General features: G+C 38.5%; 1 protein-coding gene across 5 annotated transcripts in view; it reads right to left on the minus strand.

Annotated features, from left to right (window-relative positions):
* Positions 1 to 17679, minus strand: part of Pur-alpha (Purine-rich binding protein-alpha) — a 64660-nt gene that overhangs the window by 43431 nt on the left and 3550 nt on the right. For 2 of the 5 annotated variants that reach the window (XR_010517436.1, XM_065217568.1), the window contains exons 2-3: positions 13051 to 13348; positions 11684 to 12436 (exon numbers count right to left, since the gene is read on the minus strand). The exons of 1 other annotated variant lie outside the window; for it this stretch is intronic. The gene's annotated coding sequence lies outside the window, so the exon portion shown is untranslated. The remainder of the gene's footprint in view (positions 1 to 11683; positions 12437 to 13050; positions 13349 to 17679) is intronic. 2 more of the 5 variants (XM_065217570.1, XM_065217569.1) reach the window with 2 other exon arrangements.

The raw sequence follows: 17679 nt of genomic DNA on the forward strand, positions 1-17679 counted from the left end.
TATGTCACAAGCCCAAATTCTTTCTATCATCACAGTTCCTAATGTTTTCAAGAAAACAACGGAGCTCTAGGATCAGGATCGTGGATTTACTACTTTTACAGATGTTCTGGATCTTCCGCTGGCGGTCCGATGGCCATCTTGGTCCATGACCCAAATTCATTCTTATATCACAGATCCCAATGTTAAAAAAAAAAACGCGTAGCTCTAGGATCAGTTTCATGGGTTGATCACTTTTACGGATGTTCCGGATCTTCCGGAGGACGGTCCTATGGACATCCAGGTTCATGTTTATGTTAGAAGCCCAAATTCTTTCTATCATCACAGTTCCTAATGTTTTCAAGAAAACAACGGAGCTCTAGGATCAGGATCGTGGATTTACTACTTTTACAGATGTTCTGGATCTTCCGCTGGCGGTCCGATGGCCATCTTGGTCCATGACCCAAATTCATTCTTATATCACAGATCCTAATGTTAAAAAAAAACGCGTAGCTCTAGGATCAGTTTCATGGGTTGATCACTTTTACGGATGTTCCGGATCTTCCGGAGGACGGTCCTATGGACATCCAGGTTCATGTTTATGTCACAAGCCCAAATTCTTTCTATCATCACAGTTCCTAATGTTTATAAAAAAAAACGCGGAGCTCTAGGATCAGGATCATTGATTGACCATTTTTACGGATGTTCCGGATTTTTCGAGGACCGTTCCGTTGTCTCCAGGATCCATATATAGGAACCATGACTGTATTCTGGCTAATTGTGAACATTTGTGCCCATTAATCTAAATTACAGATCTTGCGCCACTTGCAAAACCCTACAAACACACCTTTCAAAAAAACGTGTAACAACTCTTTTCGCTTTTTAAAAAAGTAGACGACTCTATTTTCAAGTTTTTTGCAATCAAAATCATCTAGAAACCCTAGGAATTCTAAAGGTACCACAATTTTTGAAATTCATTAAGAAATGGCTAAGTTGTGCCATTGCAAACTTGCCGTTACACGTTTTTCGGAGGCTTCGTAGTCGGCGTAAAGTTTTTTACCCACCGTATTCGGAGTGTTAATACTCTCAGCGGGTAGGTATAACCACAGACAAACAGACATAACACTCATAGGTTGTTCATCGAACAAGCATTTATATCAGCTGGTAGTACTGCCACCTGTGGCGCACATAGTAAATTCCCTTGCGTTTGACGTTTACACACTACCGCCATCTGTTCAGCCTTCTACCCACCACAGTGTACTCAACAGATGGCGGTAATGTTTTTAGCGACGATGTTTTACAATGAGAAATATTCAATGAGTTATGTCGGTTTGTCTGTGGTATAACTGTAAAAGTTTATTAATGAATTGAAAAAAATCAGTTCATCCACACTTAATCTAGCTCGGTAAAATCTCCAACAGCCGATTACCTCGGCATTTACTTTTGCTGATATCACTGCAAAATATCTGTTGTTAGCTGGTATCTCGTCTCGGTCTGGGCTGGCAAATTTCATTTTCAATGAAAGATCTCACGCGATATTTGCAGAGATACTTCTGTCACTATCATCGGATGAGAAAACGATGATAGAGATTTTCTTCAAAATCTCATCGAATTTTTCGTCATGACAAAATGTGACAGTGTTGTGATCATCGTAATTACTAGCTCATTTAGTGCTTTTAAAGTTACTTGTACCGAGAAAATCGTAATAATATATTGACTCTACCGATTACATACGGTTACTAGCTTGAATTAATCTAAATCAGTTAGAAATGTAGATGCAAAAACCGCAATAGAATTATTCTCATGAGTGCTTGATCATTGGAAAATGACAAGAAAACTAATGATAGGTAGTTTCGTCTCGTGATAGTGAGAGGACCTATTTTCTCATTCTCACATGACGGCCGTGATATTTACCAGCTATGGACTCTCGGCAATTGTTTTACTGAATCTCAGTCAAATAAATTGCAGAACTACTCGGCTGTTGGAATCTCGGCGAAAAAATTTAAGTGTGTCAGAAGTGTCACGTGAAATGGTGTTTCTCCCCAAAACCTATGAACAGAATTATATTTCAGTTAATTAGCAAAACAGTGCGTCAATTCCTACAACATTCCCAATTGTCGCGAGTACGCATTATGTTCACGGCTATCGACCGTCGTTGGAGTAGTCCTCAGAACTGTTTATTATTATCTCTATTTAGGAGATTTTCAGCCGCAAGCTGGTTCATCTCCGTCCTCAGAACTGGCCAAGTGCCCCTCAAAGTGCATATTCTTTCAAATCTTTTTTATCACGCATGGCTTGGATCATTCGGGTGAGGCCCTTCCTTTTTGTTTGTGTACATTTGACTTTAAACAGGATTGGAATTTACAACGAGGAGCTCGAGTTGCTTGGCGGCTGCCTCCGCTTTTGCTTACGGAGTAGAAGATCGTGGGTTTATTCCCAAGCTCATCCAAAACAAAACAATTACTATGATCGCATCACCTGCTTAAGCGAATCCTGAGCCATCTCCTACCCAACTATGCAACTCCGTAGCATCTATAGGAGCGCCGGTGAGTCGCTGGCCTTTCGTTAAGTAGATGTTACATCAACAATATCCTTCCTTTCCCCGTAACGGAGAGGATAGGTGTGGCCGGCAATGGTAATTCTCATGCTTTTCCTGTTCTCAACTTTGATTGGAGTGCTATTCACTCCCAAATAGTTTTTCTTAAGCAACCAGAATAATAAAAACATTGCAATACTTCCTACAGTGCTTTTTAGCAATGCTTTGTTACCTTGTAGCAAGTATCAAAATTTCAATCAATTTAGGAACCTCTGCCAGCTCCTGACGGAAGATTCGATCACAGTTGTACCAACAATCAATACGAAACTATCGATTTGAAATTGGCTCACTACTTGACTAGCCTATTGGTACCAAGCAAATCGATTAACGTACCCCATTCTAGTCAAAATTCTAGTCCTACACAATGTTTGTTTTGATTCGCTATGAAAGTTTGACAGATAAACTGAGGGGTTAGTGGAATTTCCTATGTTTCGAGGGGTAAATCGATTAGCTTGGGACCGAAGATAGTACCAGAGCTGAGCCAAAAAGTAGAGCTCGTTTCTTCGGGACCTACAAGTCTTAGAGTTACCTCTATGCCTGTACACTCCAACTGCTCATTTGTTAATAACGTCACGCAGTTGTTGAAATTTGTTTTTCTTTAAAATAATTGATATATTAGAATCATAGTTTACTATAGATATGCAAAGAGTAGGTGAATCTTAACATTTGAATCAACACCAATGAATTTTTACACTTAAAGTTCGTGATGTGCAGTGACCATTTCGCACTTTATTTTTACAACGCAAAAAACAAATACAGTTTATAACTAGAATTATGTACTATTTTACGTAACTATAACAAGCTTAAACTCTATTCTATCTACTGCTTCAAAAAGAACTATGTTGCGTGAAATTTATTAGAAAATGAGCAGTTTGTGACCAAAACTGTGTACTGTTTTCGCATAAATTATATTACGCAAGATTTCAACACCAACTTGAGTATTTTTGTTCAACTGTAAGAAAAGCATAATAAAACTGCTTGGTTCCCAATGACAGTTCGTGACTGCTTGATTCTGGCTCCTTCTAACGTTCATAATATCTTTCATATTATCTTTCGAGTCTGCTTCTCTTCAGCATTGCCAGATTGTTTTCAAGCTTATCGGTATCAATGGTTTTTAAAAAATCAGTATTTATCGGTATTTACTATTTTAATTAATTTTATATTTTTGTCAATTTTGAAGGCGAAATTAAAACTTTTGAACTAAGAACGACCTTTTCAAGAAAATCGGAATGTTCGAATTATATTCTGAAAGATACCGAAAAAACTGCCAGAAAAAGAAGAAAGAGGCCCTTCTGAAGAACGTTTGAAGATAGGTCTAATACAAGTTGGAAACACACACACTATTTACTATTCATCGAAAACATGCAATCCTAGGCGATGAAAAACTATTTTATGGTAAATATAAATTATAATAAAACTACATGTTTTCTCTTTTGGATAAACCGGCAACACGACTAGCTGGAGTATCATATGTTCGACCATATGATTATGCTGATGTTTACAAATACTTTCATTAATTCAGTGCCAACATTTCAAAGGGGCGTAATTGTATTTGTAAACAATGGGTTTAGCCGTCGATTTCTCACGAATAAAAGCTCACTCATGAAAAATAATGACACCAGCAGGTAGAGGAATGTTTCCTTTACCAGCTAGCATTGTTATTTTGAAGAGGTGAGATTTCATTCGCGAGAAATTTACGGGTAAAGTCATTGTTTACAAAAGCAATTACGCCCCTTTGAAATGTTGGCACTGAATTAAAGATAACTTTCCAGCAGTCAAAAAAAAGTGACACAAGCTGTCATGACTGAGTATACGGCGAACAATTCCAGTTATAGTTCTTTAACTATACCAGATAGAATGATTCAGTCTTTGGCAAAGTTGTTCAGCTGGACAATATCTGTCTGGCGGTAGATAGTTTAGTTCATAATTGATTCGCTAGGTGGCACCAGAGTACAAATAAAGATCTAATATTGATAACTCCGAATCAAGTCCAGATAGACGTTTCTTAGGCAAAGTTGTTCAAATGGACGACACCCGTTCAGTAATGAACATTTTTGGTGGAATATGACTCACTAGGTGCAAATATGGTTCTTCTAGACATAACTCAAGATCGAGATCAGATAGGAGTTTCTGTAGAATTTGTGCCCTGGTCTCCTGGATGTTGTACCGTCGTATCCTTCAGTCTCCGTGGAATCCGTCCGTCCTCTTCTTCTCGTACGTTTAATCAATCCCCTCGTCCACCTTTGTCCGTATCTGTCACTCCAAGAGCAAGGTCCCTTCCTGATAGGTGAGTATGTTTTGCAAAGTCAGTATCTTACGATTCTTCTCAGCAGAACCACATCACCTTCACGTAAGTCACTTGCTTTCGCATGACGTCTCCGATCCGTATATTCCTTCCCTCTTTATTTTGAAACCAAATCTTGTTCTCGAACGCTGGCATCCTCCTGGAAAATATGCAAAGTCGGTAGTTTACTCCTCATACGACGGCCAAACATGTTTTTTTTTCAGGTGATTTTCCAATTGACGGATGTTTGCTGGCATGATAAGTAAGCATGTAAAGCCTTAACTCCTTTCTCCAGTCATGGCCCAACTCTTGTGCGATTCGTAGGCGCTCGAGAATTGAACGGTTTTGCCTTTCGAGCTCCCCATTAGACTGGGTCGGTAGGGAATAGTATTCAAAAGCTGGCTTTACAAAACTCTCGGAATTCATCACACTCGGCGCTGAAATGTGGAGCTGAATCTACTGAATATGATCGATAACTCTCTGATAACGTCACTCGTGGTCGTACTCTCCATCTCGATGACCTCCATAAACGGCTGTAACAATCAATAACAATCAGCAGATATTGTCCTTCTGGAAGTGGACCAAGAAAATCAAGAGCTACTGTTTCCCATGGAGCAGATGGGAGTTTGCTGCGGATCATTGGTTCCGGTGCATCAGGGGCCGCCACTAACGTGCAACGTTTTTGTTCATATCTATCTAACAATTCACCACATCACTATGTTTTTAAAAATTATAGCAGTGATTGTAGCAAATTTTCTCAGCTACAACTTTGTTGAAAATTGTAGAATTTGTGCCCTGGTCTCCTGGATGTTGTCCCGTCGTATCCTTCAGTCTTCGTGGAATCCGTCCGTCCTCTTCTTCTCGTACGTTCAATCAATCCCCTCGTTCACCTTCGTCCGTATCTGTTACTCCAAGAGTAAGGTCCCTTCCTGATAGGAGAGTATGTTTTACCTCTATCTTTGGAGGTGAGCCAAGTTGTATTAACAGGGTATGGTCAATACACTACAGTTTCCTGTCTTCAGCAAAGTTGTTCAAATGGACGAGTAGTGAACAGTTTTGTTGAGAATTGACTCACAAGGCAGCGGGTGATAACTCAGGATTGAAAGTCATCCGAATTCATCAGAATTAGTTTTCCAGGTTCGCCGATTTCTACTGACTTCCTTAAGGAGTTTCTTCTAACTACCTCCGAAAGAATCTTGTGATTTCCTTTGAAAGATGCTTCAGGCGTCTCCAGATTAATTTATTTCAACTTTCTCTATTTTTAAGAGTACTGCGGAATTTTATTCTGACTTTTCTTGGAATTTTTGCCGCCACTTTCTGCTATTTTTCCACGGAAGCTTGTTTCAGTGTTATTATGATGTTTTCTACGACTTCCTTTGAAAGATTCTTCTGACTTCCCCTGGGAGTTTCTTCTTATGTTTTCATCTGTTCAGGCATAAAACCACTGCGACCAGTAATTTGATCTATTGTAGTATTGTAGTTCATCACTACATATTGAGAAATGATAAAATATTCGGTTTTGATACAGTTGTGGTTCTTGCCTTCATCGCAAGGAAACGATTCTTATTGAAAGGTGCCACTATTTATACCCTTCGAAGAGTGAGAGCACCCTCCAAAGGCGTGCCAGTCAAAATTGGATTCCTTAGCAATGACACTGATAATGACCATCTTAACCACTTCAAACTAGGGAACAATGAATAGAAAATAAGAAATAACATAAATGAAGACTAACTAAAGATTGTTGTAGTCAGGACTAGGAATCGGTGATAGATCTTGCATCCGGTAACGTACCACGAAAAGATGATCTACCTACGTTACGGGGTAGGTTTCTTCTTACTTCCACCGTAGAATTCTTACGATTTATCCTGGTTGCTTTCCAAGTTTCTTCTAACTTCCTCTGGAAGTTTCTCTAAACTTTCTCTGAAAGTTTCTTCCGACTTGCCCAGGAAATTTCTATTGGCTTTTTCTGGATTTATTTATCGCGACAAATTTGGTCACCTTCCTCTAGAAGTTTCATCTAACTTTTTCCGGATGATTTTTTTTTACATAGGATCACGTCTTTCGGCAACATATTGGGGGTGGAATGTCAAAAAACCAAAATCGACTGCATTACGAAAAGTGGTCAGGTATTGACCACTTATAACTCTGTTAATAGCAGATAGATTTTAATTCTTTACAAGCAAAACGAATCTGCTAAAATGAACACCGCATAAATTTTCAATAGGTCACTATTGAAAATTACACAACTGTTGCAATGGTGATCAAAATTATCACCGATTGCATGCAAAAAGCGCTTTCCCTAGCACAGATTTCAAAATCGAATTCCATCCGGTCTCGCCGAACGGTGTTTATTCAATCGTGTGGTGAGTGGTGGTGTCCGCTCGTTTTAGAAAAAAATTCCTTCAATCAAATTTCGTTTTTTTTTTCAACTATCTATTGAATAATCCAAAAAATTCGTGTGTTCAGTGCACGAAAATACGTAATTTTGTCATCAGAAAACGAAGCATTTCTGTGATGGGAAAAAGAAGCTTCCCTAACACAGTTGCCGAATATAGATACCGAGCACTTAATCCTACGTCAATTCTTAGGTCGTGTCTTGGATACAACCTCTTACTTTTTCCAATGTCTCCCCTTAAGTTTTTTCCAACCTCTCCGAAACGTTTCCATTAGCATGCACTGGAAATTTTGTCTTAATTTATTGATAGTTCTACACATTAAATTTGTAAATTTCTCGGAAATTTTAGCCATGGTGACCAGCATATCTCAGCAAATTTTCCCGGTTGTGCAATATACATTTAAATTAAAAATTAAACCGAATGCGTTTGATCCAAAGAGATCACTAGGTTTAATGGGTAATTACTCAAAAAAAAAATCCATAATTTATCAACCTATGTTTTAACAACATGTTTTTGCAGGATTTCTTTGGAATGTTCTCAACAATTTTACTTTAGAATAATTTCCCTTCACAGAGTTCTTTTCAAAATTCCTCTAAAATAAATTTGATCAAACTACATGCTTGAGCTTCTCTCTGCGAGTCACTAATTTTTTTTTAAATAATGATCCTTTAATTCTCTGAAGAACACTCCAACAATTAATTAATCCTAAGATTCTCTTCGGATTTTTGATGATTCTTTCGAGAATTTAGTATAGCTTCCAGCTAATAGTTGAAGATGCTTATTTCAAATAACAGACTAGAGTGGTATTTTTTATACGATAGATGAGATGAAAGTATAGAGTTGATAGTTCCGTTAGAGTACTGCAGTGTGAAATTGTATATATAGAGAATAGAAAGCGAGCAAGGACAACTTTTATGAATCAAGGTACAAATCGGTTTGATCATCACTCTTTACCAAATTCCCCCGTTGGAGAGGTATGGTGAGGGGTATTCCCCCTCGCCACCACTGGCAAAAAGAGATGATCACCGACACGCTCAAGTACCGACAATGGGACACCTACCCTTCCCGTTTCCCCAGGAGATCGTCAAGTTGACGATGACAGGAGCACATACCGTGGTAGAGGTAACAATAGCTGCAATTTCCAAACCTACGAGTGGATGCCTTCCTTCAGATCAGGGTTGCTTCTACTCACTTGCTATAAAATTTGGGTTTTTGGAATTTTGAAGTCGTTAAATGTTATAATGATATTTTGTACTAGTAAGTTACAAGAAGAGGTTGTATAGTAAGTGTTTGACACATTAAATCTATCAATTTCACTTTCAGAGCGTCACAGTAATCGATATTATGATTCGTGAGCATTTACTCAGAGTGAGCGCTCACAAATCACAAAATTGCTAATTGTGAGGCTCTGAAAGCAGCATTTACAGGTTTTACGAATCAAACACATCCTTTACAACCTCTTATTGTAACTTAAAAGTATAAATTATCATTATAACGTCTAATGATTTCATAATTCCGAAAAACAATGTTTTATAGCAAGTGAGTGGAAGCAAGCCTGCTTCAGATAACAACTTGAGTGCGGTAAAAATCGATAGAACTGTTTCAAACACATCGTCGGTACTTGAGCATTTCGGTGATCATCTCTTTTTGCCAGTGCGGGGGGGAATACCCCTCATCAGGGTTACTTCCACTCACTTGCTATAAAAAAAATGTTTTTCGGAATTATGAAATCATGATATAGTATAATGCTAATTAGTACTTGTAAGTTACAGGAGTAGGTCATGAAGTATATGTTTGACACATAAAATCTGTTAAAATTGCTTTCAGTGCGTCACAATCAGCGATTTTACGACTCGTGTCATGAGTTATGAGTCAAACACATACTTTACTACCTCTTCTTGTTATTTACAAGTACAACATAGCATTATTGCATCTAATGATTGCACAATTCCGAATAATATTTTTTTATAGCAAGTGAGTGGAAGCAACCCTGCCCCTCATAATCGCTCTCTAACAGGGGAGTTTGGTAAAGAGAGATGATCAAACCGATTTGTACCTTCATTCATTAAAGTTGACGTTGCTCGCTTTCTATTCTCTATAAATACAATTTCACACCGCCGTACTTTAACGGAACTATCAACAGGGTTGCTTCCACTCACTTGCTATAAAAAATATTATTCGGAATTGTGCAATCATTAGATGCAATAATGCTATGTTGTACTTGTAAATAACAAGAAGAGGTAGTAAAGTATGTGTTTGACTCATAAAACCTGTCAATTTCGCTTTGAGAGCGTCACAATTAGCGATCTTATGATTCGTGAGCGTTCACTCAGAGTGAGCGCTCACGAGTCGTAAAATCGCTGATTGTGACGTACTGAAAGCAATTTTGACAGATTTTATGTGTCAAACATATACTTCATGACCTACTCCTGTAACTTACAAGTACTAATTAGCATTATACTATATCATGATTTCATAATTCCGAAAAACATTTTTTTTTATAGCAAGTGAGTGGAAGTAACCCTGACTATCAACCCTATACTTTCATCTCCTCATCTATCGTATAAAAATTACCACTTTAGTCTGTTATTTGAAATTAGCATCTTCAACTATGAAAATCGTTGACTTCGCTCAGAAGTAATATAAAATAAATAGTTAAAGTACTTCCGGATAAGTTTTAAAAATTTCTTAGCTCTACTGAGAATTCTCATGAAATTTACAACGAAATCGTCTTGAAATTCTGCTCAGTCTTATTTCATCTCAAGCTGCCCTCAAAAGTATCCTTAGAATTCACCTACAGCTCTTCTCAAAATGCCGCCTTTTTGATTATATATTAAAAATTCGATACCCTTGATATTTTTGCGGAATTCCCTTGGAACTTTCTTAAGAAAACACTTCAAATTACACAGTGCAACACGACTTTTTAAGACAGGAAAATTTTACCATGTTAAACGTTTTTATGGTCCACTTCAAGTCTAAAATATACTTTTGTCCAAAAACGTCACAGTTTTATTAAGGTTGTACTGCCCTAAATGCGTGTATGAGATCAGTTAGCTTACCACACGAAACTGCAGCGCGTTCTCAAACCATGGCCGGGAAATTTACCAAAAATCACGAATCACGTTCACTAATTTGATATGGTTTCCCGAGAAATTGCTATTTGTTTAGAGAAGCCATACTAAATATAAATGTCCATTAAAAAAAATCACAGCACCCCTTGAGTTTTCGTGGAAAAATCGATATAAACTTCAGTTGGATTTTGTAAGAAGCTTTTGCGAGGAGTAGAAAAAAATATCTGGAGTAAACAGAAAGAAACTTCTGTAGCTAATCGAAAGAAACATATGGTGTAAATCGGTAAAAAATTGCAATCATAAGTCTTGATTTATCGAGTTATGCAAACTTGCCATATCCTAGGACCTTCAATTCTACTTCAATACCGTTTCGGCGAGAAAATCATACTACTGAATACAAAGTGTACGAAACATTAATTATGCAAATGAACATTGATGTCACTCTATTAACTTTAGTAAGATCGGAAAGATTATTAACTTTAATTATGGCAATTTAAAAATTTGAACAGAATTAAAAAAAAACTGTTCCAAACAGTGGGGGTTGAGAAAAATATGATCTGAAAACTGAGCAAATAATATAAAAATCAAATTTATCAGAAATTTTCTAATATTTTTAATTTATACTATTTCACACGACTATGTGAACCTTTTATTTTCAAGTTGTCCGTATTTAAATATATAGCGAAAAGCCAATTCCTCATACAGTTTTGATATCACACAAATTACTGTTGATAAGCTGGATTGATCTAGATCAAGATTGTCCTTTCATATTAGATTATTTTAAATCAAGCTGTTTGATTTGTCAGCATGAATGCATAAATGATAACAGCGAATCCAAAATGTGCGACAGCAAACAAAAAACTGATGCTGAGATAAAGTAACGTTTTGTTGTATCCATTTTCATAACTTCTATTTGGAAGAACAACATTTTGTACAATGCTTCCATTTCCATTCTGAACTACTTTAAGGCGAGAAAAAAGATACATGATATTCGAGACAAGGTGTCTCCCCTAAATCCCCTTCAAACTATTGACCGCTGATAACCTCGTAAAACTGGATGCAATGTTGAAATCATTGAACCTACTGCATCGGTTTACATAGAATGCATGATAAACCCCAATATCACTCCACCCCGGTTGAACCGAGAATCGGGCGTGGGGTGGCCAAATTTCGCAGTTGTAACACGAGAATTGCGCCACAGAAATCAATCATTACACTTTTGATCATTCGCTCCGAAGTAACTATACCTACTTGGTACTGCTCTGCGAATGAAATTTGCACCCAACTAATCGAATATAAGCTCCCTCTGCTTCCTTCCAAATGCCCTCAGAGATTTGTGTTACATTCTTCGTACAATTACCTGGCAACGCTGTCGTTAACCTGTGTTGTGCTGGTGCTATCGCTCTCGTCGCTTTTCCGTCCGATACTCTCTCACACCAATCCACGTTCGATCCGTCCGACGACGAACAGATGTTTCACTCGCGTGCGTGAGTGCGTGAACTTTTCCACCTTCAACGCCTCAACACCGCCCTCTGATGTCTTCTCCTTCGACTCCTTTCTTCACACCACCAAGCTGCCTTCTCCGCTCTGGAGGACACACACTCTTATGCTTTGTTCCCCCGAAAAAAAATATCAGATATTTAGAAAATCACAATCCGCAATCGATCAACGACGACGATAGTATTCTTCACTCTTCATATCATTAAAATTTTCACCCACTTTTCAACATACACACACCCCCTGCTAGCAGCCTTGCAGCAGCACTCTACCGCAGCTGTTTTCTGCCAGTGGCCTACAAATTCGTCCGCGTCTCAGCTGTTCTTCAACACACGCTCGGTCACTCGCTCTCCCTTTCTCGTTCTGTCACCTTCTTTCTTTTCTGCTCTGGATCACGAGGAAAATCGATAGCACTCTTCTCGCTTGCTTTGAAGCTGCTGCTGCTGCTGCTCCTTTCTTGCTTGCTTTATCGCTTTTCCTTTCGTTTGGTCATTCGCAAATCATTTTTGGCTTCGCGTGGTTCTTCTTCTTCGTCTTCGTTCGTATCTTCTCTTGCACCTCACCACCGATCACCTGTACTGGTGCACTTTGATTCGCGTTTTCCACTGTAGTGTGTCTTTTTTTTATCGATAGTTAAGTATGGATTTGACGTATGTGACGTTTATTGTTACGTTCGATAGTATTTGTTCACCGCGTATACGTACGTGTGGATGCACGCGAATTATTACACCAAACGCGAGTTTTCAATATTGCATTTTAAATGCACGTATATAGACATCACCATAATCATCACACAATCATCATTATTTCATTCGTTGATTTTCCGTTTCGTTTTCCAAAGACACCACAAACAAGGCAGCAAAGATGAAACAGCAGGAACGATTATCCACCAGTAGTCGTCGCAATGCACCGGAATAGAGAGGAAAAGAAAGAAAATTGATGTTTAAAAAATGAAACAGCCAACAACTACCTAATTCAATAAATCTAGAAATTGCAAGGAGAGATAAAAAAAAATCTCATAACAGAGAGATTTGCTTTGTTCGATTCGATTTTTCACTGTGCCTCTTGATTCGTTTCCCGAAAATGATCTACGTCATCCACTAAGTCACTAAATTATTTTTTTTCCCTTCCAGTCAGACCTCTTGATAATTTGCACAGTCACCTCGAAACTACCTTCTATTCTCTCTATCTGCCCTCCTCAATAAAACGATATCAAACGATTTTGCTCACATTTCGCTATTTTCTAGCACACTTCTCAAGCAGCCCGAAAACAATCTTTCTGGTTCCACCAACAACGACAAATGCTGCAATTCCGGATCGATTCACTTTTCGGATGGTGTTGTTCCATGTAATTTTCCACCGTCTCGATACCAGATTCTGGCGGCTACCTCGGATTCCACCACCAGACCCAGAAGGTTGCTATCCTCGGTCCCGTCCTCCAGCAGCTGTAACCAGATTTCACTTACGGAAACCTACTTCCGATCACCACCGATCCGGCTGTGTCCTCCGCTTAGTCGACTGGGAACGTCTGGAAGTGTGCGAGAAGAAAAATCTTTTCTGAAATTGGCAAAGTTCAATCATTTTTCCAACATATTTTCTTCTTTTTTCATTTGCCAGCCTGCCTGATTACCTTCCTTTCTCAGTCGCGTACACTCATATTCACTCTTTCTCCCGAGCCGAGCGTGATCTCACTACTGACTGACGGTGCTCAGGCTCGCACGCTACCCTATCGCTGCTGTACCACCTAATATCATGCTCTGAACGGCTGGTCTGGTGGAGAGATGCTTGTATGTTTGCTGAATTTTCGATCTTGTCCGTCTGATGTTCCGAATCGCATGTATGCACGCTCGCTCATACCCATACAGACGTTGACAACATACACGTGAGGGGGAATCGCATCGAGTGCTGTGGGATTGACCCCCCTTTGGAAACAAGTTGGTTGGATCTCGGAACAGAACACCACTTCACTCTGACATCATACAAACATACGAGTATATGTAGGTGCATCGTTCATCGATCAGTGATGCCACTTGGTGATTATTGTAATTGAGACCTACTTAGGTTGAAGCAAGTTGATCAGCAGGGCTTTTGACCAGGGACAACATTATGGAACCAAGGCGGGAAACGGGCTTTTTCCTACAAGCGTTCATACGAAAAACGCTTCGTTTCGGCTTAAACCTTGCAAGGCCATTATCTCGCGAACCGAAGTCCGCAAAGGCAAACCAACATAATGAACAGGTAGGGGAAATTCTCCTCTACCCGATTGTGGTTTAGGTTTGCGAATGAAGGTTTTGGTTCGCGAGAGTTTGTTTACAAAATGCAGTTAAGGCCATTTCAATTGTTGGTCTTGATTTGTGCTCGTAAGACACCCGCCAAGGGTTCCGTCGAGTCATATACCTAGATGAGCCTAGTTGACTTTGTATTTCCACTTGCCCCGTTCTCCCCTATAAGCTCATGAAATAAGAAGGTTAAAATATGCTATAATTAAGCAAGGACTGATTATAGCGAATTACAGTCTAAAGCAAAAATATGCGTTTTTACTGTTTGAATTATTCTACAGAACATTGTATGTTGGTCAAATGGAACAGAGAATTGTAATGTACAAAACACTGTAAATAGTGGCACCGGTGGTGTAGTGGTAAGCGTGATTGCCTATCACCCCAAAAGGCCTGGGTTCAATCCCAGTCGGCGCCGCCGTGATTTTCGAAAAAAAAAAACTGATATGATGGTAGAACATCCGAATGACTGAAAATCATCAGAATTACTTCTGATCGACCTGATATAAGGTAAAGTATATCTAAAGAACTCAATTTAAATTTTTGACCAGTTGAAGGTCTTCAACACAATCTTACAACCATGATATGATGAGAGAATATCTGAAGGACTCAATCTTAGTTTTTTTTTTTTAGTCGAAGGTCTTCAGGATTCCCGATCAACTTGATATTATGAGAGAATATCTGAAAGATTCAAATTAATTGTTTGTATTAGTTGAAGGTCCTCATGATAATTCCTGATGAACTTGATATAATGGGTGAATATCTGAAGGTCACAGTTTCTATTTTTTCCTAGATAATCGCCCATAATCGTATCACTGTTTCATATGGATAGGAAACCAAGCAAATTATGGCTAGGAAACCAAGCGATTATGGCAGTGTATGTCTTCAAAATAACTCCTGATCCACCTGATATGATAGAAGAATATCGGATGGACTCAACTTCAGTTGTTGCCCTGTGGAAAGCCTATAAGACAATTCCTGATAAACTTGAACTGACGGGAGAATATCTGAACAACTTAATTTCAGTTTTTGATCAGTTGAAGGTCTTCAAGATAATCTTACATCGACCTGATATGATGAGATAATATCTAAGTGACTGAAGATCATCAGAATGATTCCTAATCAATCTGATATAGTGAGAGGATATCTGAAGGATTCAACTTCCGTCTATATCGTGGAAAATCTTTAATTTAACTTCTGATAAACTTGATATTATCAGAGAATATCTGAAAGACTCAATTTCAATGTTTGACTAGTTTTATACCGCAAGATAACTCCTGATCAACTTGATATAATAGGGGGATATATGAAGGACTTAAAGGATCATGGAATGACTATGAGAGTTCTCTGCCATGGTTCATTCTGGAGAAGATCCCTCGAACAGCATTTATAAACAATTTGTTTTTTTTTACCATTTACTACCAAAAAAGATCTGCAGAATATAGCGCATTAAGCACATTGTAGACGAAATACGCGTATCTGGCAAGGCTAACCAAATAAGGTAGTGGAATTAAATGTACATTACTATTCCTTCTCTTATACAGTTATTCCACTAAGACTTTCACATTCATCAGGATAAGCGTGACGAAAAGTACGGACACACTAAGGGGTAGGTCACTCCGCCCACCAATCTTGGGTCATCTTTTGTGTCAGTGTGCCGATTGTGCCGGTCATAGAGCAAGCTGCGTTGTTTGTAAAATACAAATCCCGGCAACCCGGTATTTCTGACACCTGAATGTTTTGGTTTGTGTGGATCACTTTCTCACAAATTAGTTGGAAAAGAAAATGCGAAGTAAATGGGAGAACCACACACTCTTTGTCGAGTGTTGTGAGATGCATGCACAAAGTTGCATTGCTAACGCTCTGAGGTGCTTTCCAGCCCTGCCCTCAAAGGTAGACCAGAAACCTAGCCTTTCGTGATGTGAAAAGCAACGGTCTATCAGCGGCCAAAACCAGTTGGGAACATTGTTGGAGACCAACTATAGAGGATGATGAATAGACTTCTGTAGTTTGTTTTGTGTGAGTTGCAGCATTATTTGAATTAAGGGTACTAAATAATGGGGTCTGATTAACTGCCTCTTTCTCTTGAGTTCACTCTTTCGTATTAAGATCTATAAGTGAACTGCTGGTCTGAGTTCCCTGGTATATCCAGTTAGAGGATGTTCCTGAATATACAGTCAAACAGCACGTAATGTTGTGAAAAACTTCAATGACAGTTGTCCAGCGGTGCTCCCATTTTATTCACAACAATTCAATGCCTACGAGATTGAGCCGAATGTGTGCCGAAGGTGTGTCGATGGATGTACCCAAGCTGTGCCGAATCTAATTGCGGCACAATGTGATGAGTGACTTACCCCTTGGCTTTTACGTTAAATCGTTTTGGAGTATTGGAAGCACTTTTCCTTGGTTCAGAACAAAAAAAAAATGCGCAGAAGATACCAAGGCATACAACGTAAAAGCGCACTTTATTTAGCTATGCCGCACTTATGAGGAGTCCAGCTAGAAATGCAAAATACCATACTATAGGCATACATTGCCTTCAGTACAAACCGATGTGACCTCTAGGGGTCCGCAGGGTCCGATAGGGTGTTTTTGAGGACAATTGATTTTTATCAACAAAACATGCCGAGTGACGTATGAAACTTAATGATTTTGATAGATCAAGCGACTTCAACGTACTCATCAGAACATGCCGTGCGACGTATCAAATTCCTATTTTTGAAAAATCAAGCCTATAGACATACATTGCCTGCAGTACAAACTGATGTGGCCACTCCGGAACATGTGAAGCAAGTTCCGGTAGCGCTTTTTGGGGATTTTTTTTTTTATAACCAAAACATGCCGCTCGACGTATCAATTTTTCGGAGACGAATCAGCATTCGACTGAAAGTCTCCTTAATAAAGATAACTAACTAACTAACTAACTAACCTATCATTTTGCTAAATAAAATTACCTGAGTTTTACAGGTTTTTCCAGGACTTCGACGGAAAATTTCTAGGATTTTGAATCTTAATTGATTGATGAGCGTGTTAGTAGAATAATTGTATACCTTATTACGTTGCTTGTCCTTTCAATTCTACCACTATTGTATCACTTCCACTTTCATTAATTCACTATTCACTTGCACTATTTACTTTCACTTTCACTAAAAAAAACTATAACAGATACGTATTTCGTTTACTACTTGCAAGATTATTCAGTATCTAATCATAGACTTGTCATAGATATAGTCTATTACTAGACACTGCAAATAGTAAACAGTACCCAACAAACAATTTCAGTTGCAGATTAGCTTATACTGCCAAAATTAGGCTTATGCAGCTAATTTTTGCCTGTATAAGCTGAGCTGCAGCTAAAATTGTTAGTTGGGTAGTCTCATTAATAAAGATAACCTAACCTAACCTAAGTAGTAGACGAAATACGTACCGGTTATAGTTTTTTAAGTGATAGAGAAAGTAAATAGTGAAAGTGAATAGCGAATTATTGAAAGTGAAAGCGATACAATAGTAGTACAATTAAAAGGAAAAACAACGTTATAAACTTAATATGATTATAGGAACAACCTTGAAATGTTCCTTTGAA

This window comes from Ochlerotatus camptorhynchus, unplaced genomic scaffold, assembly GCF_037179485.1.
Source record: "Ochlerotatus camptorhynchus isolate MF236.1 unplaced genomic scaffold, CSIRO-AGI_Acam_v1.1 ptg000077l, whole genome shotgun sequence".
NCBI lineage: Eukaryota > Metazoa > Arthropoda > Insecta > Diptera > Culicidae > Ochlerotatus > Ochlerotatus camptorhynchus.